This window comes from Canis lupus, chromosome X (genome assembly GCF_011100685.1).
Source record: "Canis lupus familiaris isolate Mischka breed German Shepherd chromosome X, alternate assembly UU_Cfam_GSD_1.0, whole genome shotgun sequence".
In the NCBI taxonomy this organism is placed as follows: domain Eukaryota; kingdom Metazoa; phylum Chordata; class Mammalia; order Carnivora; family Canidae; genus Canis; species Canis lupus.
In genome coordinates, this window is record NC_049260.1 from 109,003,827 (window position 1) to 109,029,338 (window position 25,512).

The 25,512-nt window shown below is 43.2% G+C and overlaps 1 long non-coding RNA gene across 1 annotated transcript; it reads left to right on the forward strand.

The window, feature by feature from the left end:
- Positions 1-2,622: 2,622 nt before the first annotated feature.
- LOC119868525 lies at positions 2,623-25,512 on the forward strand. The gene is made up of 3 exons (XR_005386463.1): positions 2,623-2,746; positions 20,428-20,497; positions 25,305-25,512. It is a non-coding gene; the product is annotated as an uncharacterized LOC119868525 (long non-coding RNA).

Here is a 25,512-nt window from a genome sequence, read left to right on the forward strand (position 1 = left end):
TAGAGATGGGATGTGAGAGTGATCTTATATCTGTCATGTCTATCGAAAGTTATTTAATCTTGGGGAAAACATGGTCATCTATAGGCTTCTTGACATTTTTCAGCTAGTCACTGTACTTTCTGAGCACCAGCTCCAGAGAATAATTTGTTTAACTTCGAAGATAACTTACTGAATTTTGTTATAACAGTAGCCATGATTCTTCATTTTCATTCCGCTATGGTTGGTGTGCTTGTCTCCAGTTTTGGTGGCCTCTGTCTAACCATGATGTAGACTGCCAAACCACCCTTTCAGAAAAAAAAAAAAAAAAAAACTGCCGATGGCCAGGAGCTTCTAGGGCTTTCTTGCTTTGTGGCTGAGGGATTTTAATGTGTTCCAGCAACTCCTGAAAAGGCAATGAGTGTGATGAAAACTTCATGTCACATCGTGCCTTTGTACATGTTCAAGCACGGACTGCTCCTCTCTCCTCATAATCATAATTAGAGGATTCCTTTTTGAAAAACATGAAGTGCACATCTAGTTTTTCAGTGCACAATATGATATTTTAGACTTCCATTTCAAATCTGGCTTCATGACCAGATTATTTTTGACAACTCCATGATTTTTTTAAAGGGCCTACAAAACAAAAACAAGGTGATTGGCTCACTTTTCAGCTATTAAATGTGCTTTATCTATTCTAGTCTGTTGCTGTGGAGATAGATACAACACAGGAGCCTTGGCAGTATGACAAGCAATTAAGACACCAAGATGTTTAGCCATGTATATTTTCTCACAGCGAGACCTCAAAGCTTAGCCTGCCACTGACATTGTTAGTCATTGAATCAATTACACAAGATGAGGTTGACAGGTGTAATTATATATTTCTATGGTTATTATGTATGGCCTGCCATAGAGACCAACAAGCCTGTTACTTTGCACTCATTTAAGCAGTCACTTGTCTAGCAAAGTATTTGGAGTTGGAGAGCCTCCTTGGAGAGAAGGGAATCCAAAACAAAGTCAAAGTCCGTTGCCAGTTCTAACCAGTGCCACTGGGTTGAGGAACATTGGCACTGTCATTGGAATGATGTCTAGCTGCCAGGTGATTACTCCCTCACATGTTTTAGAAACTATGTGTGGTTATATGAGACTGGAGTGAAGACAACAATGGATAGTAAAAGTGCCAGATGTTTGACTAAAATCAAACCCAGGTTAGTAATCTGTTTAGTAATGGAGTAAAATCTTTTGAAATTCAGAGCAGTTTTTGTGTATAAATACAATTTTTGTTCTGTTTTCCTTTCTTTTCACTTGTCTGATTTCCCTCCCTTTCAACTCAGATTCTATGGGGTGGGGTAGGGGGAGCCCAGACAGCATAATTTAAGACATTACTTGCTTTCTACATGCAGTGTCCCTGTTAGAATAGCTTAAATTTGCTTTGGGAGATCATTCCTTTTATATTCCCATTTTCCCCCAAGTGAGATTTTTTTGAGAAGGTGGAATTAAACTAAATCAGCCTCAAAGTATTTCATAGAGAACAAGGGGGTTGATTTAAGAAATGTAATTGTCTTTTTAATCTCCCTCTAGTTTCACCAAGGCATCCCTCAAAGGCAGGGTATTTTCGTCATTAATGAAATCTTAATTAGCATATGTCTAGATCAGTGTTCAGTGCCGATCTGGGTCAAAAACACCTATGATGCATCTGCTTTACCAGAGGGTTAAGTTGAGTTCTGTAAATTAGGTCTGTGCTCCATGTGTGAGCATATTGGGAAATATCCAGCAGAGATCCGCAAATGCGTAAATTGTACTTGTGTTGTCATGTCTGTTCTCAACCTGATTTTACAAATGTAACTGTGCTCTAAAATTCTCTGAATGTGAAAGACCTGTAAAACAAATAAACAAAAACTTGAAAATACAACAAGCCTAAATAGCCAAAATATACCATTTATTATTGTGCCAAGCTTCACCAGTTTTAAAAATATATATAGTATGCATCCTGAATTAATAAAGCTGTATGTTTAAAAGATATGTATCTCCAGGAGTACCCCCTCATCTGTGGTTTCACTTTCCATGATTTCAGTTACCCCTACTGCCAACTGCCATCCAGAAGCAGATGATCGGGAAGCCCTGATGCACTGGCAGGTCAATAGTAGCTTAATGCTGTGTCATGATGCCTCTGTCATTCACCTCACTCTATTTCATCACGTAGGCAGTTTATCAGCTCACGTCATCACAAAAAGGGTGAGTCCATACAATATGATATTTGGAGAAGGGGAGACCACATTACATAACTTTTATGACAGCCTATTGTTATATATTTTATTTTTATATTTTATTATTATTGATCTCTTGCTGGGTTTAATTTGTAAATTAAACTTTATCATAGGTATGTACGTGCAAGAAAAACATAGTCTATCTAGGGTTTAGTACGATCTGCAGTTTCAGGCATCATCCCCTGGGAGTGTGAAAATGAGCTCCCCATGTATAAGTGGAGACTACTGTATTGAGTATATGCTATTTGTCTAGCGCTGCTGTGGGTCCCGGAAGGAGAGGGTAGTGAAACACTGCTTAGGACATGGGTCTCTTGGCGGAACAGAGTTTAGATACTTAGAGGGGACAAAGGTGAAACTGGTCAACTTCCTGCTTGCTAAACTGAGGAGGGCAAATTTAGAATTGCTATTGGCTTTTTTTTTTTAAAGGAGGAACGTAATGCAGCTGGAACAGCCAAAAAGCCAGTTAGAGGAAATGGAGCGAGAGCCAGAGGCTGTTGTTACCGGTAAGCAAAAGAAAGATGAAGGCATTTTCTTTGAGAGGAACAGCATGAAGCAAGGATTGAAGTCAGCAGTGAAAATGCTGAGTTGAGGGACGAGCAAGGATACTTTCCTGCCTGCACAGGAGGGTCTGTGTTTGTGAGTACAGAGATGAGGTTGCTGAGAATGGGTGCCTGGAGCTGGCAGTACCAGAAACCAGAATCTGAATCTCAGCAGCTGGGAGCCACTGGAGGTACCCGAAAAGAGTGATAGGGACAGAATAAATGTTTTCAGATAATCACTTGGGTGGCTGTTCAGTGTTTATTCACTGAGTGTGGGTGGCCCTGGACGAGTGGTGTCCATAGCACCCAGGAACTTGTTAGAAATGCCAGTTCTGGAGCCCAGCCCCAGCCCTACTGAACCGGAAACTCTGAAGGTGGGGTCCAGAAGCCTTTGGTTTGATAAGCCCTCTAGGTGATTATGATGGACTCCCAAGTTTGAGAACCACTGTATTAAGGGATGTTGAGTAGAAGGCTCTTGCATAATTCAACTCCTAATCAGGTCCTCAGGACCTAGATTAGGGTCTTCTCAGAAGCTAAGCAGATCACTGGCTTGAGTGCCAAAAGGTTGTGTCATCTATTGGTTTTCTTATCCATAAGGAATTAGCTGATTGATGGACAAAGACAATGATGTATGCAGAAGCATTTTCACACATATATTACTAAAAATATATGACAGCATGTGGTAGCCAGTGAATAGAATGGTTTGATGACTTTTTAGAGAGACTTTTGAGTGTCTCTGCCTTGCTTGCCAGGTAGCTGTTTATCTTGCTCCTATGTTTTCTTTGTCATCTCTATCATTATAATATCATCCAGGTCTTTTGACAGAGGCTCGTTGTGACTCATCTATATAATACTACTAGAAATTCTTGTCTCTCTGATAACCTGTTGTTAATTTCTCCAATACCATTTTTATGACTGCCATGTGTTTTGGATTTCCGTAAGGTTAAAAGTCACGTTTATTGCATTTGGGAGTTAGGGATGGAGTTCCCCTGCACATATGACACATAGACTATGTCTGCATGGTGCCAGACCCCCTGGTCAGGCTAGTCAATGGAGAGCTGGAGGTGGGGCTGGAGAGAGAAGCCTCAGAAGCTGGAAGTTCAGCATGGAGAAATTAAAACACTTAAGTCGGTGACTTTCTGTAGTCTGTCCACTAGTCATGTTGCCAAAATGAAGGGAAACAGGTGCCTTGGCATCTAAAGAGTAGTATACTGAACTTTGGGATCGAAAGACTAGAGATTGAATCTCACTTTTTGCCACTTTTTCAGATAGGTGACCTTGAGCCAGTTACTTAGTTTATTAGTTACCTTAGTTTGAACTTCAGTTTCCTCATTTGTGAAGTTGGGGGTGGTGGTGTTTCAGAGGGCAGTTGTCTACCTTTGCAAACTATTGAGTGGTGTCCTAGGTTACCCGTTAGTATAACTGTTCACTATAGTTTCAGCAGACCCTACCAGAATTGCAGAGCCAATCCATGTCTGCCCATGGTTTGAGGGTTCTGTCCTCAACTTCAGCCACCTGGCTAGCTCCAGTTGGTATCATTTTCTCTGCTCCATGGAATGGTGTCCTTTGATGGCTGAGTAAATATGGGAAATAGTTTGATCTTTGTAATGAATTGTTCTGGAAGTCCTTGGCTACTGTTTTCCCTAATTTGGCTAGAACCCCCCAAAATCTGACATTCAAGACTGTTTAGACAACAGAAAAATAAGAATTTTACTACTAAGTTTCAAGAGAATAACAACTGGGCATATGGATTAATTGCGGATGCCCCCATTCAAAGTTTTGCAAAAGGATTCCATTCACGATTCAATATGGTATGGTAAAAGAATACTGGATTTAGAATAAACCAGACGAATGTTTGAATCCTGTTTGGCTATACTATCTGAGGCTCAGTTTTCTCATCTGTAAAATGGGAATTATATTAGAATCTACCCCATTGGGTTTCTGTGAGAATGAAAGAATATATGTACCAAGGTCTTGCACAATGTCTGCAAATGCTAGTTCCTTTTCTCAGGGACGCATTCCCCAGGTAGTGTTGCCCTGAGTTCTTAGGACCTTTTCATTCAGAGGCCCCCAAAGTCCTATGGATTCCATAGTATAGGGATCTTTTGGAAGGACAAACAATTCTGAGACTCGGTATAACAAATGATACTGTTATGAATCAAATGCTTGAGAATCTGGGGACTCCATCTTTGCTCCATATTTTCCCAGGAATAATGTTTGTAACATATATAGGCTCCTAATTTTGTGCAGTACCCTAGACTGGAGTTTGAGGTTCTCCATGACCTGACTCTAACCACCACGACCATGAATTGTGTTCCTGTCGATCTTGTTTATTCGTTGTTCCCCAAACATGCCAGGCATGTTCCTACCTCTGCATCTTTGCTAAGGCTATCCCCACTCTAGAATTTTTTTCTTCATACTTGTGTACAAGCTGCATCCTAAAGATCTAGCTACTAGAGTGTCTCCTTCACAGAGACTAACCTGCCTGCCTCATCCCCCAGGAGATCAAGTTGTTCCTCTGAACTACTGTAGCATCATGACTCATGACGTTTGAATGAGAGGGTTGGTTGGATGAACGGTCAATATGTACATCAGTTTGGAACTAGCCTGGGTCTGTGACTAAGAGAGTCTGCCTGGGTGAAAAGACATCTTTTAACACTGTATGCATAAGAAGGTACAAATGTAGGGACGCCTGGGTGGCTCAGTGGTTGAGCGTCTGCCTTTGACTCAGGTCGTGATCTCCCTGTCCTGGGGTCGAGTCCCACATCAGGCTTCCCGCAGGGAGCCTGCTTGTCCCTCTGCCTATGTCTCTGCCTCTCTCTGTGTCTTTCATGAATAAATAAAAAAAATTTTTTTTTAAAAAGAAGGAACAAATGTAATTTCCTCACTCTGGAGTATCAGTCTCCCAAGAGCAGAGGGATGATATAGGCAGGGAGGGAAGGTTTAATGGTGTTATGTACAGAACTAACATGTGCATCTGGTTGTTCAGATGAAAACCTACCTTTTAAGATAACAGCACACTTTCCCAAATGGGGGCCCAAACATTACCTTTTGTGTGAAGTTGGTAGTTACCTTTTAGCAGTAAATGAATGATTATCCTCAAAGTATTAGCATCTAATTGTACATGTTGAAGGAATAAGCACACATTTTCCGAGCAGTTCTTTGGCACCAGGCACATTTCCAGATATCTTTATAAATGTAAATATTCACCAGTCTCTTTCCACCTTCACATCCAAGTGTTACTCATCTTTTTTGTTCCTTCTAATACTTGGCACAAGGCCTGGCATATAGTAGGTGCTAAATAAATGTTGAACAAACGAACACACGAATACATGAATGAAATCACATAAGGCTCAAGATGTAGCCTTTAATACCTTCCAATGTTTCTTCCAGAAAGAAACAGGACAACCCCCCATTTAACATTTCCAAGATAAAAAGTCCCATGTCTTTCAGCCAGTCTTTGCCCTGCCCTTTTGTGCCTGGCTTTATGAAGCTGTTAAAAAAGCTTTCCTTGGAAAACTTTCACCAAGAAACTACCTAATGGGGGCCAGCTGCAGCCCCAGGTTTTATGAACACTTTGATAGAATCCACATTAAATAGCAACACTAGTTCACACATCAATTTTGCCATGTTAAATCCTAGCTTGGGCATATGGGGAGTTCATGGGAGATTGACTTTTCATCATCATCACTGCAGAAAATATGATTTAGTTTGGCTTAGTCATAGCAGACATAAAGCAAAATCATCCCAAAGTGCTTTAAGAAAACTGAACTCGGTCACAAGGTTTTTGTTTTTGTTTTTGTTTTGTTTTCCTGTTTTGGGAGTGCAGCGAAGCAGGTGAAGGTCAAGGATTACTGGAGAAATACTCAAAGAGTTCCCTAAGTGGTAGTAGTTGTTGGGCTGTTTCTTCTCAGTGCAAACTGTGGTAGCTGTGTGGCCTCCCCAGTACCAACAGATTTTTTTTTTCTTTCACTGATTGCCACTGCTTTGGTATTTCCCTTTGGTGCAATCTCTGAACTTCATTGGTTCCAGATGTCTCACCCTTTTGCCTGTATTGGCACCCAAGTGGGAGAGGGTACAAATGGCCCAGCAACCACTTAATAGATCCATATGGAGAAAAAAAATAGGTGTGTCTTTTGAGTCATGGAAATCTAGATGAGAACCCTGGTTCTGCCAAGGGCTAACTGCGTGCTCTTGGTAAATCACTTAAGTTGGAATGACTTCAGTTTGTTCATTTGTAAAATTGGGATAATTAGTACCCTCAATCATTGTTGATCTGGGTTGAACAGTGGGTAAGGACACAGGTTTAGAGCCAGGCGGGTCTGGATTTGTCTCTTTGCTCTCTCTCCCACTACTTGTGTGACCTTCTCTAAACTTCAAATTTTTCATAGGGTTGTGGTGAGGATGAAATGAGATAATGCATGTAAAAGCGTCTGGCACATAGTAGATACACAAACATAGCCATTGTGATTCTTTTATAAGACAGACAAGAGGACAGGGTATATGGCTGACTCTGGCAGGAGTTTCTGTTGAAAGATTGACCTTAATTCAGTGGATAGCAATGATGGGCATTTCTGCCCACTGCACCCCACCCAGGGGACATTTTTGGTTGTCGTGACTCCGGGCGGTGGGCAGGGGGGAGCGCTAGTGGTATAGAGTGCATAAAGATCAGGGGTGCTACCAAACATCTTGCAGTGCACAGGGCTGCTTCCACAACAACAAAAAATCATGTACCCAAAATGTCTACAGTGCTGAGGTTGAGAAACCGTGCCCTCATTTAGGAAACACAATTTACCGAGCTTCTTGGGACTTCTATAAAGTTATTTGAGGGACGCCCCGTGGTTCGGCGGTTGAGCATCTGCCTTTGGCTCAGGGTGTGATCCCGGAATTGTGGGATGGAGTCTTGCATCGGGCTCCTTGTGGGGAGCCTGCTTCTCCCTCTGCCTATATCTCTGCCTCTGTGTGTGTGTGTGTGTGTGTCATGAATAAATAAATAAAATCCTTAAAAAGTTATTTGATTTAGTGGTTTAGCCTTGTGTATTTCTTCCTTCCCTCACTTCAATTCTATAGGTACTATAAAACACCAAGTTCTACTACAACCACAGATTCCATCATGGTAAAGTTTCCTTTGCAGTAGCATTGCCTAGAATGTCCTGTGTCCTTTTACTGTCCTATTCTGCTATTCCCAGACTACAGAGAATTAGATTATTTCTGAATGGGTAGTCTAATTCTTCTACCCTGAATCAAACAAACAAGGTCCCTATACCTCTAAAGGCCAAACAAACTCCATCCAGTAGCCACTGAGACTATTTTCTCCTCTTTGAAGACAGAAGAGAGATGAATGAGAGGCAGTGACCCTATGGAACTGGGTCTCATGGGAACAGACAGGATTCACTTTGTGGAGGTTGTTGGGCCTGCAAGTGAGTTTGTCTTGAAAAGAAAACAATTCATCACATCTATCGCTATCAATATTTCTACAAGATTTGCAACCAGTTTGTAAGATAAAAATAAAAGACTGGAATTAGAAGCAAAAGGAATTATGCCAGGAAGAAGCAACGTGATAACTCTGGAAATGGAATGATAAATTTAGCTCTGAGCTCACTGGTAGCCAAAGTAAAAATGGAAATATGATTCCAGTTGTCTAAATAAAGAAAGCTGGGTAAACAAAGGAGATATTTTCTGCCTCGGAACCAGATTTCAGGCAGACTTTATCACAGAGACTGTGATCCAAAGAGCATTGTATGCAGTCTTCCCTTGCTTTCTGCAAAGAATGACATTTCTGGAGATCAATTTTGAATAATAAATTAAGGTTTAACAAATGCATTTCTGCATGGACCTACGCTAAATCAGTTAAGATAAATTACTTTCTGGTTATTTAATTTGGCATAAAATTAGACCTTGGAGAGTTAAAAGGATGGGATGGTCAGCATGTCCTTTAGAGTGCCTCCAATATTACTTATCTAAATCATGTTTTCCACTTGGTAAAATAGCTTTTTAATCAAGATTAGACTCTCCGGGGAGTGACTAAGGTACAGCTTTGGGAATAAAAAGAACTGTAGCCTTAGAATCTAACTTTAACTGGTCAGAACAGGTTAAAATATGCTGTGATAAACACCCCACCACCACCAAATCTTAGTGGTCTGACACAAAGAAAATATTTCTTTTTTTAAAAGATTTTATTTTTTTCATGAAAGACACACAGAGAGAGGCAGAGACATAGGCAGAGGGAGAAGCAGGTTCTCCGCAGGGAGCCTGATGCGGTACTTGATCCCAGGACCCCAGGATCAGGACCTGAGCCAAAGGCAGACACTTACCCACTGAGCCACCCAGGTGCCCCACAACAAAAATATTTTGATCACTCATGCTACATGTGCAACATGGGTCAAGTTTGCTCTGTGTACTCACTCTGTGTACTCACTCCGTCTGATGACATCATCTCAACACCATGCCTCGGGGATTACCTGGGCAGGCCAAGAGCACTCTGGAAGCTCTTTAATGGAAGCAATTACCTGCTTCTACCCAGAATTAACATATAGCACTTGGACTTACACATCACTGGCTGATGTAAGTCATGTGGCTGTGCCTAACTTCAAAGGGACTGGAGTTTGCCTGCCCTGGCTGTGCCCATTTCTCCTCCTGAAGAACTACATCTTGTTTAGCTGTTGTAATGCCTATTGTACTTGACAGGCAGCCAGGCAGGCGGGGTTGGCATTCTGTTTTGTAAATTAAGCAGACTTCCCAGTGCTCTCACACAGATGGATGGCCATCCCAAATCTGCAAGGGGTTGAACCTCAGGGATGTTGGCAGAGAGGGCCAAATTTCTTCTAAAAAAAAAAAAGTCAGGGGGAGAGCTTTGAATTGCCTCTTTTTTTAAAAGATTTTATTCATTTACTCATGAGAGACACAGAGAGAGGCAGAGACCTAGGCAGAGGGAGAAGCAGGCCCCATGCTGGAAGCCCAATGTGGGACTCAGTCCCAGGACCCTGGGATCACGCCCTGAGGCAAAGGCAGATGTTCAACCACTGAGCCACCCAGGCGCCTCTGAACCGCCTCTTTTAAGTCTACTACTTAAACCAGTTCAGTTCATCTCTGTGGCGTGTCGATCACGTCCCCACTGGTTTAGGAATGGGGACAGGCTTTCAGTCTATCAGTCAGCCACTCTCTTCCACGACTAATAGTTTAGGAAGGAAGATTCTTTGGATGGTAAGCCAGTCCCTGAGGCTGGCTGACTTTCTGAGGACTTTGTAGCTCCTAGTAGCAGAGTCGGCTTTAGAACTCACAGGTCCCAAGCTGGTGTTTTCAGCCTCACTCTACAGGCCCGAGTTTACAGAACAGGTGGGGCCTGCCCCTGCCAACTTGCTAGAATACATGAGTTGAAACGGGATGCCCGCTGCAAGGGAACCCTTTAGGATAGGCGCAGGCAGAGAGCATGGCAGCCCCTCTGCCTTTGCTCTGCTGCCCTCCTCCACACCGCAGGAAGTGGGAGCAGTGATCCTGACACCCCACAACACATGGACAGGTGTGCCTTATTAATTTTGGAAGTATCGACAGTGCTAGACTTTTAGAAGGAATGATGCTACAGCTGAATTGACTCAATGTATGTGTCCGCATACCATGAACCACACTGTTTATTGATGTACGAAAATGATTTAATCTCAGTGCAGTAGTTATAATATACAACAGGCTACAGGACAGCTGCTGCTTGCTGCGGGAGCTGTCAGAATCTTCCAGTTGGTTCCGGTACAACTGACCTTCCTCCTTCTATAACCAGGAGTGTCTGCGAATGCTTGTTTGGAGCAAACTTGAAGGAGAAAGGGACCAGGACCTTAAGAAGTGAGATCCATTAGGAGCACCAGAATTATTAGATTTTCCAGGAAAATGCAGGGGGTCGGAGCCGCGGGGGAAGTAGTTAGGCACAGAGGGACTTGTAGGCCAGAAAACAAAAATGTGAGTGGAAAATATCTCATGGGGACGTGAAAAGGAACTTTCAGTAAAGGTTTACTCCATTACATCCATTCTGTAAATCTAATTTGCTCAAGTGACTGCCCCCACCGCACCCCCTTCTACCTCCCTCCGCCTTTTTTTTTTTTATAACTGCTACCAAATGGCTTCAGTTTTTAATTCTTTACTTTCCGTTTTATGGCCCACAGCTTCATACAAAAGTGTGAGTGCCCTCTCCAGATGGACTGCGCACCTCATTTGGGCAGAAGGGCGGCCGATTTTCATCATCTGGGCCTTTAAGAACTCTCTAGGTAGCTCTAAAATACATAAAAGTGCAAATGGTGGACAGGAAATTTAGCAATGTCTCTTGCTGAACAGTCAGACCTTGAATTTTAGTCAGTTCGTTTTCCTTTTACTGTTCGTTGGAACTACCTACCAGCCCCGCAGGCAGGCTGGGGGGCGGGGGAGGTGAGGGCGTGGGGGAGGGGGCGGCAGGGTGGGGGGTGGGAAGGAGGGGGCAGGTGGCGCGGAGTTGGGGGGTGCGGGGGGCGCGGAGAGGCGAGCACAGAGCCCAGGTCTGCTCTTGCTAGGTGCAGCCCTTCCTTCTGAAATTGCTTTCACGGCCGACTTTCCCGGTGATCCTGGGTGCTTCATTCCGATTTGGGCCATATGGCTCCGCTCACGAAATTCCTCAGGCTCTTCCAACTGATGTTTCCCCCACCACGTGGCCACAAATTGACTACTCGCTTTGCCTTGAGCTTTTAATTGGTTTAAATAATAAACTCCCCGAGTCTTTGTTTGTTGGCACACAGAACGGAGCACACAATTGCAAATGAGTTGGGCAACCTGCTTTGATTCGGTGATTAGTCATTGCTCTTAATTGTTTTTACAATTTCCACCTGAGCGATCAGGAAATGAAGCACCGCCTCACACTTCGAGCAAGTTGCAAAGGGCCGAGCTATGGTATTTCCTTATTGACTGTTTCCTTGCCTGGGAGGAGGCTGCGTTCAGATGTTGTGGCTTGGGAGGCGGGCGCAGCAGCTGAAATCCAGCCCCCGCATCTGAAGCGGGTTCCGTCCGACTCTGGGAAGTGCCCGAGACGGCCCGGACCCTGTAGGTTAAAAAAAAAAAAAAGGGACAGGCCCCCCGACCGGGACACTGGAGGCCTCGGTCGCACCGCAGCATAAACACGGAAAACGCGACCGTGGCTTTGGGAGACAGAGCTTTCCTCCTGTCTCAAAAGGAGACTTTTTTGTTGAGGCGTTTCTTGTGTTGTTTTGTTTTGCTTAGCTCTCGTTTATTTTCCTACATCATCGGTGCAGATGGCAGATTAGCCATGCCTTTGGTTTTTCCCTTCGCTTCTGGTGTATTTTCCTTTGGTGGTCGGGTCTCTGAACTTCTGAAACGGAACTATCAGCAACTGTAATATCGACTTCTTGCTTGAAGAGAAGTTTGTTTTTTCATTTGAAAAGTGTTTATGACAGTTCCCAGATGGACACTGTTTCCTGTGTCAGGAATGTACTCCACACACACACACACCAGCACCTACCACCTACTCCTTTGCCCCTTGGCAATTTTTATCAGGACTCAGCTCAAGGGTCTGCTGCTCTTAGGAAGATCTCCCTGACCAGCACCCCCCCCAAGCTGACTTGATGAAAACACCTTTCTAGCATACCTTGATTTGAGCTACTTGTTGGTATTTCCTCCTCCCCTTACTACTAGATTATGTACCCACAAGGCCTGGGCTAGAGAGCCCTGAGCACCAGTCTACTGAGATCACATGGTCTGGTGGGGGCAAGCAAAGGCCACGGATTTTGGACTCAATCCGACCGCCATGGGTTGAATCCCAGCTCTGCAAATGAATAAACCTGGATGGCCTTAGGGGATTTGTACAACTCCCGCCCACCTCAGTTCCTTTTTTTCCCCCCACCTCAGTTTCTTAATCTGCAGAGTAGATTCATGAGCTCTCCTTGAGAGGTCATCGAGAGAGTTTAATGAAAAATTAAATATCAAGCATATATAGCACCATGCCTGGCACAGGACAGATGCTCCGGAAGTGGCCAGTCTCCTCAGGAAACCCCCCTTGGTCCCCTCCCAGAGAAGGAATCTCTATCTGACTACACCTACCCAGCCTCCTCTACCTTGGTTCTCACCAACCCCAAGAGAACATGGTTGATTTCTGCCACTTCTGCTTTACCAACCACCTGGTTGGGTGCAGTCCCTTGCAGCCTTTTCTGTCTCTGTTTTGATGTTCCCAGCCTGATAGTGTGATTACATCCATCCACCTACGACGTCAAACTGCATTGAACCTGCACGGCACATTTCATTGTGATGAGCCTAAAGTGCTTTGTAGATATAATGAACTATGGCAGGGAGAGATGATGCTTTAAAGAAGTTCCCCTCCTCAAGTGTGTACAGGGGGCCACTGTGCAATTCAGGTACCTCCTGCAGATGCACGCTGCATATTGACATCCTCAGAGAGGCCCTGCAGTCAGGGAACATGTTTCAACTTTTGTTGAATGCTACAATTCCCAAACTGGTTTCACAATGTGCCTATTAACTTCCTCAAGAACTGATGTTTTATCCGGAGCATGCTTTGGAAAATGTTGGCTTAAGGGACTAATATTTCTCTTTGTTGATGGAGCTTTACGATGCTGAGAAGGAAAATAACTCCTACGAGGGTGGTCAGCCTGGTCCTGGGTGGTCAGCCTGGTCCTGGCCTTTCCACACCACACCTTAATGACAAGCACCAGGTCCCTGGTCTTGTCAAGGGTCTAAATCCCAGGCCTGCCTTGGATTCTACTTTCTAGCTCTTGGTTCCTGATCTCTTGCCTGGCTCCCTGCCCATGGCCTCACTTCTGAGATCCATACCTTTGGTACTGGTCTTTGCTTCCCTCCACAATTTAGATTGGCACCCAGCCCTTGAACTAGTTCTGCCTCTGGTCATTAAAGATAATGAGCCCTTGCAATCCATCCAGCCTCAGCTCTCTAGAAAGGGAACCAGACATGTCAGCAGGTCATCCCAGAGGCATTACTGTAATAGGAAACACTTAGCGCTTACTCTGTGAAGGGAGGTCTGGCTCCAGAATCCAAACTTTTAACCCCTATGTGAATCTACCTCTCTTTACAAAGTAGCAGCAGATAGAGTTAACCTTCCCAGTGATCCTACATTCAAGCCCAGGCCACCGGACAAGATTGGTGTATGGATCCATACAAAATAAAACAAAGGAAGCAAAATTAACCAGAGCAGGCACAGGCTGCTATTTCAAGCTGCCAACAGCTTCTTACTTTTGCTTTGAGAATTCATTGCTGGGAAAATATTGCTCTCTTCTTTTGGGAAAAATCACTTCAATGGGCTTTTGATTTGCAAAGCTCTAGCTCAGATTCTGCTCCAGGATGAAGAGGTTGTGAAGATGAAGAGCAAAACTGCCCTATCGATGATATACACAGTGGGCTGCCCGGGGGGGGGGGGGGCGACAGAGTGGCATTTCTACAAAGACATTCTGCAGACAAGTACCACTTTCCTTCTCCCTATGGGCCTTGGAAGAGAAGGTCAAGGGTGGCCTCTAGAGAGTGTGGACAAGGTTAAAGATCCTTTCCTGCGTGGGAGCTAGATAGCTAGACCTTTGACAGGGCAGTTAAGTCCCTAAGATGGGACTAAGGGAAGAGCCAGCCAGCAGGGGGCCCTTTGGACATAGATCTGGCCAATAGAGTCTAGGGAATATGATCATGAATAACCAACATTAAGATTTTGTTTTCGACATGGTAATTCCTCTCTTAGTCCCCTCCGGCTGCTATAACAAAATATCATGGACTTGAGTGGCTTATGAACAACCCAAATTGATTTCTCCCGGTTCTAGAGGCTACAGGTTCACAATGGAGATGCCAGTATGGTTGAGTTGGGGTGAAGGCCCTCTTCCAGGTTCATAGCCAATGCCTTCTCACTGTGTCCTCACATAGCAGAAGTGGCTAGGGAACTATTTGGAGCCTCTTTTATAGAACACTAATTCCATTCATAAGAGCACCACCCTCATGACTTAAGCACTCCTGAAAGCCCCTCACCTACCTCCTCCTAATGCCATCCTCATTGGGAGTTAGGATTTCAACATATGAATTGTGGGGACCCACAAACATCCAGACCACAGCATTCTCTGCTGTTCTCAAGCCTTCAGTAAAACTCCACAGCCAGCTCTTAATTCTATTGTCATTTGCTGGGACATGGTTTGGATGAAAGAATGGCACCTTGGGGAACATTGGTTATGGGGGTAAGGGGCAGGTAAGAGGCGACCAACAGAGAAAACTGGAACTGTGGTCTAAACCTGGAAGTGACAAATGACAACCAGAATGGATTTATAAGCTGTAGGCATTTCTCAACAACTGCCAGGAATTCTTGGCAAAGGAAAGTTAATATAAAGATGAGATTTTCTGCAAACTGGATGATGTATCAGTCAGGCAAGGCTGTATTGGGCTGAAATAACACCCCCCGCCAATTCAGTGGCTTAAAACATTCTTGCCCATGCCACATGCCCCATGTCCATTGCGTGTTGGCTGGCTCTTCTCCATCTGGTCCTCACTTGGGGTCCCAGGCTGAGGGAGGTGCCACCTTCATTGTGTCTGTGTTTGCAGAGGTAGGGAAATGTTCTCAAAGCTTTTGGTCACACTTCATGGGCTCAAGCAGGTCGCAGGGCCATGCCTAACTTTAAGAGGGGTGGGAAAGTGCAGTCCTACCAATGTACCAAGAAGGAAGGGAGTTAGAAATACTGGGAGCTTAGGCTCTTATTTGTGTGTTTTAAGACTGGAGAACTTGAGGATGTTGGGAATGTCTGAGTTGTAGCTCAGGATGGCCAACTGGGCTCTGTCATTCATTCTTGCATGGCTGAATTCAGTAAATCATTCTTGAGCACCTTCTATGTGCCAGGCACTGTATAAAGCACCAGGGATACATTCTTGTACAAAAAAAGATACGGTGACTGCGTTTAAGAAGCTTACATTCTGGTAGAGAGAAGAGATAGTGAACCTGTTGCTTTGGGATAAAACAGCACTTGAGCTGATACTCCATTTGAGGGACTGTCACATACTCTAGGTGACCAAGGCACCGGTGACTGTTGCCTTCTGAGTGTGGCTGGGTGTGCCAAAAAGCTTTGCCAGGTCTCCATAGCCCCCTTTCTCAGTACTGTTTCTTTGAGCCTAACAATTTCTTGTTCTTGTTCTTTCAGATTTTTGTTCTGTCCTGGCTCTTCTAGGGCTTAGCTAGTAGCAGTGTCTACGGTGAGTCCTTGATTGGCTTCTAGGAGGCTCTGCATTCTTGCAGGAATCAGTTCCCTTGGAGACCTCTGGGATATGGGGAGTGTCATTCTATTGGTTCCATTCAGCTCTAGCTTTCAGGCCATTTAACAAAGGCTTTCGGATTCTCTTGTTTTTTGCATGCAGTACGGTACAAGGGTTAGGGGCTCTAGCTTTGACCTCACCAAAACCTGGGTTTAAATACCCGTTGTGTCATTTCCCAGACCTCAGTTTTTTCTTCTGTAAAGTGGTGCAATAATAGTACCCTCGTCGAGGGGCTAAGTAGTGATTAAATGAGTTATATGTAAAGTACTTAGCACAGTACAGGGCACATGTTAAGTTTTAAATATAAACCAGTGGTAACGTTCATTGGTTTGAGTCCAGCGCTCATGCTCTTAAAATAAGGACCCCCAAGTTAGTATAATCAGCAGAGTCACTACCAATTCCAGATCTCTCCCCACATATTTCTCATCAGACACAGGGCTACACATGCAAACTGAATCCTAGGAACAGCTCTAAAATCTTTCACTGAGAAATGTGGACTGTAAGCTGCGATAATGAGGGTGTCATTTAGCCTCGCGTCCACATGTCTCCCCGTTTCTCTCATCTCTCTCTGAGCTCCTTCTTGCTCTAAGGTTCTGTAATTTTCACATGTACTTCTAGTTTAAATGTGATCCCATCCAAATAGTCTATATTTCGGAATGCATTTTTCTTTGGCAAGAAAATAAAGAAAATAACACATTCCTTTTGTCATCGAAAATGTGCTTGTGAACTTCCCTAAAACAGATGCCAAACAGTTGATGCTTTTCAAAAATCGCACATCTTTTTGCAGTATGGCTCTGACCAGAATAGATGAGACAGGAAGAGATTTCTCATTTTGTGGCTTCTCAGTCCTGGGATCCGCATGCATGGCCTAATCAGGTCTTTTTTAGCTGTTACCAGTGGCTCAGGCCTATGGCTAACTTGGCTACTCTGAACGTATGTGAAGAAACATATAGGAAGAAAACTAGAGGCCCCTACAGGGCTAATACAACAACCACAACGCTGTGCACAATACAGTTCCTCCTTCTGTGACAGTTTTCTTTTCTTTCACTCAAGTTGTGAACATGTTTGGCTGTTGTCACACTATGAGCATTTTTCAAGTGCTTACTGCTGAAGGGGTACCGTGCTGGACACTGCTTCCCATGCCAGTAGATTAGGAAGAGGAAGAGGAGCAGTATTGGCAAGTACACAAACACGGAAGGGGACACAAAACCCTCAAGAAGAAGGCATACACCTAAGTACAGAAATATAGAACTCTAAGACCATTTACTGTGCGAGAAAGTGGTCCTGCTTATACCAGTAGCCTTAAAGACATTGCTTACGATGCACCTGCCTCAGTACCAAAGTTGCTCTTTCAGAAATGTGATACCAAGTCATCCAGAAAAGTCTAAAATAGTCTCAGTGTCCTCTCTTCAAGGAGGCAGAGAAAAGTCAAATATATATTAGGTGGCTTCCCCCCTCCCCCACCATGGATAAAATAAATAAAGCATTTTTGGTGTTTTGTTTAGTTTTTCTGGCTCCTGGAGAAATCCTCCAGGCTTCTAGATTGCTCAGAACTTTCATCAATCTCAATGTAGGTGAATAACCAGATTTCTCTAGAAGTAGCATTTGCTGACTTTCCATAACAAGTTGAGAGAACTGAATCCCACTAAATCAGACGCTAGCCTTGGGAAAAATAATGCACAGAAAAGTGACCACTGCTTCATCCCAGATTGCCTGATTTATCTTTGAGATCTAATTAGAGTTTGATGACCTCTTACCTTCTCCACTACTTCCATCATTGTTCATCTGGCCCCTTAACTCATCTCCAGCTTCCAGTCTGGACATCTACTGTCTCCTCGAAACACAGTATCTAGGTTGATTTAAAAAAAAAAATGAAAATCATGGGGCGCCTGGGTGGCACAGTTGGTTAAGCATCTGACTCTTGGTTTCAGCTCAGGTCGCGATCTCAGGGTCCTGGAATTAAGCCCCATGTCAGGCAACACACTCAGCATGCACCCTGCTTGAGATTCTCTCTCTCTGCCTCTCCCACTCATGCTGCCTCTCTCAAATAAATAAATAAAATGCAATATTAATAATAACAAATAAAAATAAGAAATGAAAATCTTTGTATAACTCGTGTCTATAGCAGCATTATTCATAATAGCCAAGGGGTAGAAATGCCTCAAGTGTCCCATGATGGATGAATGGTAAACAAAATGTGGTACAGCCATACCATGGAATATTATTCAGCCTTAAAAAGGGGATTCTAGTACATGCTACACCATGGATGAATCTTGAGGACATGCTCAGTGATAGAAGCCAGTTGCAAAAAGATAAATCAGGTATTACTCTACTTATAAGAGGTACCTAGAGCAGAAAATTCTTAGAGACAGGGGATCCCTGGGTGGCTCAGTGGTTTAGTGCCTGCCTTCGGTGGAGGGCGTGATCCTGGAGTCCCAGGATTGAATCCCACATCAGGCTCCCTACATGGAGCCTGCTTCTCCCTCTGCCTGTGTCTCTGCCTCTCTCTCTGTGTCTCTCATGAATAAATAAATAAAATCTTTTTTAAAAAAGAAAATTCTTAGAGACAGAAAGTAGAATGGGGGGTGCCAGGGGATGAAGGAAGAGGGGTAGGGGGTGTTGTTTAATGAGGACAGAATTTCAGTTTGGGAAGATGAAAAAGTTCTGGAGCTGGATGATCATTATGGTTGTACAACAATATGAATACAATTCATGCCACTGAACTGTACCTAAAGATGGGTGAGATGGCAAATTTTATGCTGTGTACTTTGTCACAATTAAAAATCAAAGATTACATTACAACAACAACAAAAATGAGAGTTGGGTGCTTTAACTGCTCAAAAGCCTCCCGTAGTTCCCCAATACCCTCAGAATAAAACCTGGAGTACTTACCCTGACCTCCCTGATAGATGTGGGCCATGACTTATCTGGCCTCTGGCTACCTCTCTAACACCCATTTCCCTACGTTTCCTGCTGTGAGTTGGTCTTTGAACACCTCAAGCTTTTCTACTGCCTGGAAGACTTTGTCCTTGCTATTTTCTCCAGATAAATCTGTGGTTATAACCTCCTTCAACTCCCTGTACAGATGCTAGTTCCTTAGACATGCCGCCAGGCTGTCTTAAGATAACTGCTATCCCAATCCTGCCTCAGACTCTCTTTCCCCCTCATGCGCTTTCTTTTTCTCTATAGAGTTCTAGATTACATATCGACTTAGGTGTTTCTTTTCTGTCTCAGTCCACTACAGAGAGAGACCCATGAAAGCTAGAACTTTGCCACTCACCAGCATACACCCAGCACCTAAGGAAGCAGCAGGTGCATAGCAAGTGCTCAGTAGATATTTGTTGAATTACTGAATGATACAAGAGCTCTTTTAAAAACTATGACCTCACAGAATAAGGCCATCGACCTCATTGAACGAGGTCCATTAGACCTCAGAAGAAGTCAGCTGGAGCCAGCATTGCCAGGCACTGCAATTCAGTAGGGCACCCAACTTGTTTGCTCTCTTCTACCGAATTCTTTCAAGTTTATACGTTAACATCCAACCAGGGTTTACTCAAGCTATTTAGAAATTAGGTTGATTTAGTGTAATCACAGCACTTGCCTGTTTGGATGATTTTTAAATACTAATGTGACTCTTCATGCTCACTGGTAGAGAGAAATTATGGCATTTCAGAATGATTTTATAGACCACGGTGTCATGCCCAGCTTCTTGTTCACATGGAAAGCTATAGGGAACATTCTCTCAAGTGAAAGTTGCTGCTGGCTGCAATTTCTCTTGGACTTTAGTGGGCATTAGGGTGACCTTTGGGGATCCCCAGAAGAGGAGGACTTCCACCAGTGAACCTGAGTCTGACAGGGCTGGGCATTTACTAGGAAACCTCCTTCTCTGAGTCTTTGCCCAGCTTCCACACCCAATGCTCTCCCTGGAAACTTTCTAATAGGAGAGTCTGTAGCAAACCTAGCCTAGTTGGAGTTTCACAGATTTATCCTCAAAACCACATCTGCATTTTATTTTTTAAAAGATTCTATTTATTTGACAGAGAAAGAGAGAAGAGCACAAGCAGGGGGAGTGGCAGGCAGAGGGAGAGGGAGAAGCAGGCTCCCCAGTGAGCAGGGAGCCCGACGCAGGGCTCCATCCCAGGACCCTGGGACCATAACCTGAGCTCTAGGCAGACACCCAACTGACTGAGCCACCCAGGTGCCCCACATCTGCATTTTCGAAGAGAAATATGAAGGCACCCTGGAAGAGGCCTACTAAATGCCCTTGCTCAGAGTAATATTCAACAAATATTTGTTTCATTATGTTTTATAACAAGGAGTTTGAACTCTACCTTGTGGATGATGGAGAGTTATTCAAGCCTTTATTTTTCTTCTAGATGGTCAGATAGAGTTCCATGAAGCAGGAACCATGTTGTACTTACGGCACAGCACAGCATCTGACACATAGTAAGTACTCAGTAAATGTTTGTGGCACAAATAACAGAATTCATCACTGCATATGATTGGATAAATCAGACAAAACTGGAAGTGCAAATATATACAATACATTCTTGACATCACGTGGTTATGACCATGACATAAGTGTATAATGGTCTTGCCTACAACCACTGGAGAAGTGTTTCACTATAATAATTGTAATTTTTAGGAAAATGACTTGGGTATACTTAAAATCAGGATAATTGTTCATTTTGAGCACTAAAGTGTGAGTTCTGATAACCCCACGCAGCTTTTATCCTCTTGCCTCTTCGCTCTTATTATTTAAGGCTTTTAGTGGCATGATCAAGCCTCTGTTTTTAGAAAGCTCTCTCTCATGGTAAATGTGGAGGGCTGATTATAGGGTGAGGGAATCTGAGGATGAGGAGCAGTGGAGAATCTGATCGATGGTGGGGGTGGACGGTGGGGGGCATCCAAGGCCTGAACAAGAGGATGTCCATGAGAACAGAAAGGGGGAAGAAATTAGAGAGGCCTGAAGAGGCTGATTTGGTCATTGTTATCAAGAAATATTAGCAAATGGTGGAATGCATTTTAAGAGGGTTAGAAAGCTGGCGGGGATGCTTTTGAGGTTTTTGGTGGGGAGTGAGTAGAAATAGGGAAATCAGAAGCCAAGAGCTTTTTGCCAGGTGGTGGGAGTATAGATAAGGATTTGGGGTTGGACATCACACCAGAGGATAGCCAAGAGGAGACGTCTAGCAGGCATTTGGGACAATTAACAATTCCTTCCTCCCTCCCACCCCCATGATTTCGAGGATTAATATCCATTTGAAAGAATCTGGTGCTACAAATTATAGAGTGCCCAATAATATTTAGATGTCCTACAGGCACGTGTATTGCAAGGACTGGTGCTCTAGGATCAGTATGTCAGAGCGGGGTTTGTTGTGTTTTGTTTTGTTTTGTGCGCGGGGACAGACGTGGAGACAGTATTGTGGGACAGAGTGGGAGGGAGTGGGCTTCCTAACCCATCCAGGAAGCACTGCGGGCTCACACTTCACCTCATTCTCCAGTGCAGGCTAGTGAGTAGTGATTTCCAAGAATGATAAGGCACTTAAATACTTAAGTACTTGGTAAGTAAGATTCTATATGAGCAATCAGTTGAAGAAGCAAATAAGATTCCGAGGGGAGCATTAATCATCTCTGTGTCTAATGGGTCTTCCCTAAGGCCACATCTACACGAGTGTGGAATTTTAAGTAGGCTTTATTTTTGTAGACTTGCAAAAGGACAAGAATTAAAAAAAAAAAAAACCCACACGTACAACACAGATACTTTCTGGTAACTCTTCACGAAAATTAACTTCGGACCAAAGGTTGGTTGGAGAAATGTGGGGGGTGGGTTTGCAAATGCTTCCTGGGGCGGGGGGCTCTATTCCCTAAAGCTAGACAAGTTTTCTTCAATTCACAAACATTTGGTAGAGCATCTGGGGAGCTCAGCCAAGCCCCAAAGGCTTTTGAAACCTAACCAAAAAGACTCTTGCAGTTAAGACACTTCTTCCTGAAAGCATTTGTGTCTATCGACAACACTTCGCTTGCCAAAGTAGACTTAGTTCAGCATTTCACATCTTCTAATTGAATAAATTCTAAAGCTTCATTTCTTTCTTTAGGATTTGTGGCCATTGCACTTTCTTTGATATAAGAACCGAAAACATATCGGCAGATGTTAAGAGTTACCTTTGTTTCATCTCCTGAAATGTAGCTTACTTCAAAAATTGAGAGGCTGTAATATACTCATGACTCTGCCGAGAAATACACCAGGGACCCTGTTTCCTCCTTCTCCCTCAATGACAGAAACACGGAGAATTGTTAATAAAAGTTGTCAGCATTGAAATTCTTAAAATGACTTGAAAGGGGAATTTGCATGGGACACCGCCACCCAAACTCACTCCAGGTGTGGCTACTTTCCTGGCTCCCTAACCGGAAAGGGAGGGCGCACAGGGCCTTTGCCCAGATTCTTAAGAGACGTCTGGAAAAGGGGCGTTACTACCTCATCAAGAGGAGATCCTTTGGTCTGTGGAGGATTATTCACCACTGTATTTTGTCCTAATTTCTAAATTTGAAGATTAAGCAAGATTTATCAACCGGATTCTGAGGACTTGGTGAAACATATAGCCTATGTGGGGCAAGGCAGCCAAGTTTTTATTGCCACCAACTCGCGTTCCCCTGTACCAGAGCTAGTAAAGGCCGGAAGTGACTCTATGAAAACCATCTATGTGTAAGAATAGATTTCAAAGATAATTTTGTGTTCTGATGTGTTTTTATATTTGGGAAGGAAAACCAGATGTAGGCAGATTCATCTCCAAAGTTTTTGAGTGTGAATCCAATTTGGGGAACTCTCGGAAACCATTCTCTGGGCTGTGCCCCAAACTCACTTTCAAAAAGCCTGAGGACATTCAAACAACACTCAAAGAAAGCAGACATTTTTAATGGACACCACAACCTTTGGAATACTAAAAAAATTACCTACCAGTTTTAAATTTATGCCAAATCTGTGTCCAAATGAATAATCCATCCTACTTGAGAACAAATGATGATGATGATGGTAATGATGATTATGCTAATAATCATCATCATAATAATACTAGCTGCCATTATACCATTACTAAGCAATTACTATGTACAAGGCACTATATTAAACTCTTTGCATGCATTTTTCTTATTTAATCCTCATAACAATACTGAGGAATACATATATGATTATCCTCTTTGTAGAAATGAGAAAGTGAGGCTTAAGAAGGTTTAAGTAATGCACCCAAAGCTGCACAACTAGTTAGTGGTAAAGGTGGGATTTAATCCCAGGTCAATCTGGTTGCAAGACCCATGTAACTGACTACTACGCTGTATTGCCTGTATTACACACATAGAAATGCCAACAAATTGAGACGATCTACTAAAGTGACTTTAACAAATCCTAACAGGAATACTCTATGTGTCAGAAACCTGAGTGGGTTATATGAAAACAGCCATGACTCCTGACTTCTTTCCTCAATCTCACTAATAACCCAAAATACACAAGGTATCGTTATTTTTATGTAAGTGAACCACTGATCAAGTGAGAAAATCCCATTTGCCTAAAATCATAGAACATCATGGAGTATCAGGAGAGATGTTAAGATTAGGTGGACCAGTATTTCTCAAACCTGAGTACATCAGAGTCACCTGGAGGGCTGGTTAAAACACCAGCAGCTGGGCTCCAGCCCCAGAGGTTCTGTTTCGTTAAGGTCCAGGGTGGGCCCAAGAATTTATATCTCTGATGCTGCTGATTGGGAGCAAACAAGATTGAGATCCACTGACCTAGTGATGTGAAAGCCAACATAAGAAAGTAAATTTAATTAGGTTCTAACCCAGGCTCTTTTGCTAACTAGCTGTGTGACTCTTGGGAAGTTACTTCCCTCTTTATGGGCCTGGCTATTTCCCCCTCTGTAAAATGCAGGAGTTGGATTAGATGATCACTTACTTTCTTTTTTCACTTCCAACATTCTGTGAGGAGGAACGCCAGATAAATAGAGCTGATATGAAATTCAAACACATGAAGTCTGGAGAAGTAACTCTACAGCGATTGTAGAAATTATACTGATGCACATCACATAGCTACCTTGAGTCTAAAATTTATTTTTTTTCATTCATTCAACATATTTATTGAACACTTGTTACATGCTAGGTGCTATACTAGGTACTGGCGATCCAGTGGTGAACAAAATGACATAACTTACCCTCACAGAGCTTCTAGGCCATACTAGAGAACTGCAAATATTTTAGATAAAAGTAAAAATATATTAATAAAAGTTCTAGTCCGTTATTTCCCTATCTAAATGGGTCATATTCCATATTCCTGATTTCATGAACAACTAGGCATACAAATAATGCTAGGTATTCCTATGATTGAGGACATCCAATATACTTTTTAGAACAAACTAATGTTAAAAAATAAATTATAAAGCAAACAGCTACTTGGGGTCATTTTAGCCTACAGCCAAAAGGCAATAAACTGCAAATTTCGTCCTAAAATCTTACACAATAGCTCAGTTTAAAAATGTAGCTTAGGAGCACCTGGGTGGCTCAGTTGGTTAAGCATCTGACTCTTGGTTTCAGGTCAGGTCATGATCTTGTGGGTTCTATTATCAGTGCTCAGTGGGGCAGTCTGCTTGAAGATTCTCTCCCTCTGCCCCTCCCCCACCTCTCTCAAATCAATCTTTTGAAAAATAAAAAAATAAAAGTCTAGCTTAAAATCTTTACGTGTAAAAGTATAGTGGCACATTCCAAAAATGCTTTCCTTTCTGTGTGTTTTCATTAGACACACACACACACACACACACACACACAAACACACCCATGTGCCCAGCAAAGGCAGAGGGCATGACTTTATTTACAATACTAATAAATACTAGTAGAGTGGAAGATGTGCTGGAGTGGCAGTCAGGAAACCTGTGTTCAACACTGAGCTCTGCCACCAACAGTGATATTGGGCCAGTCATTGATCTTTCTAGGGCCTTGTTTTCTCCATCTGAAAATGAAGTTTGCACAAGGTGTTTTATGAGCTTTCCTTTCCAGCCTGAACATTTTATTAAGTCAGATGCTTACAATTAATTAAGGCAAAGGACTATCAGGTATTCCCCACTTTTCCAAAGTTTACCCAACACCACTTTGCTTTTATGCAAGACCTACTTTGGTACCAGTTTTGGCTAACTGAAAGAAATCCAAAGAGGATTTTGCCTTTAAGACAAAAGGTGGAAAGTGAAAAGAGCATTCAATGTTGGTTTTGCAGGGAGCCCTTGCAGAGGCAGCTCACACCCCAGCAGCGAGAGTGGCACCCCTCAGCCCCTTCTCCAGGAACTGCACTGCACTCAACATCTCAGTGTCAAGGTGCCAAGAGTTTTGACCTGGTCTGTGAGTTCTGGGTTTTATCTCCATTTATTTTGTGCATCCATTAGCAAGATGTATCCTAAGGGATAATAAAAGCCTAAGAGAAGTTA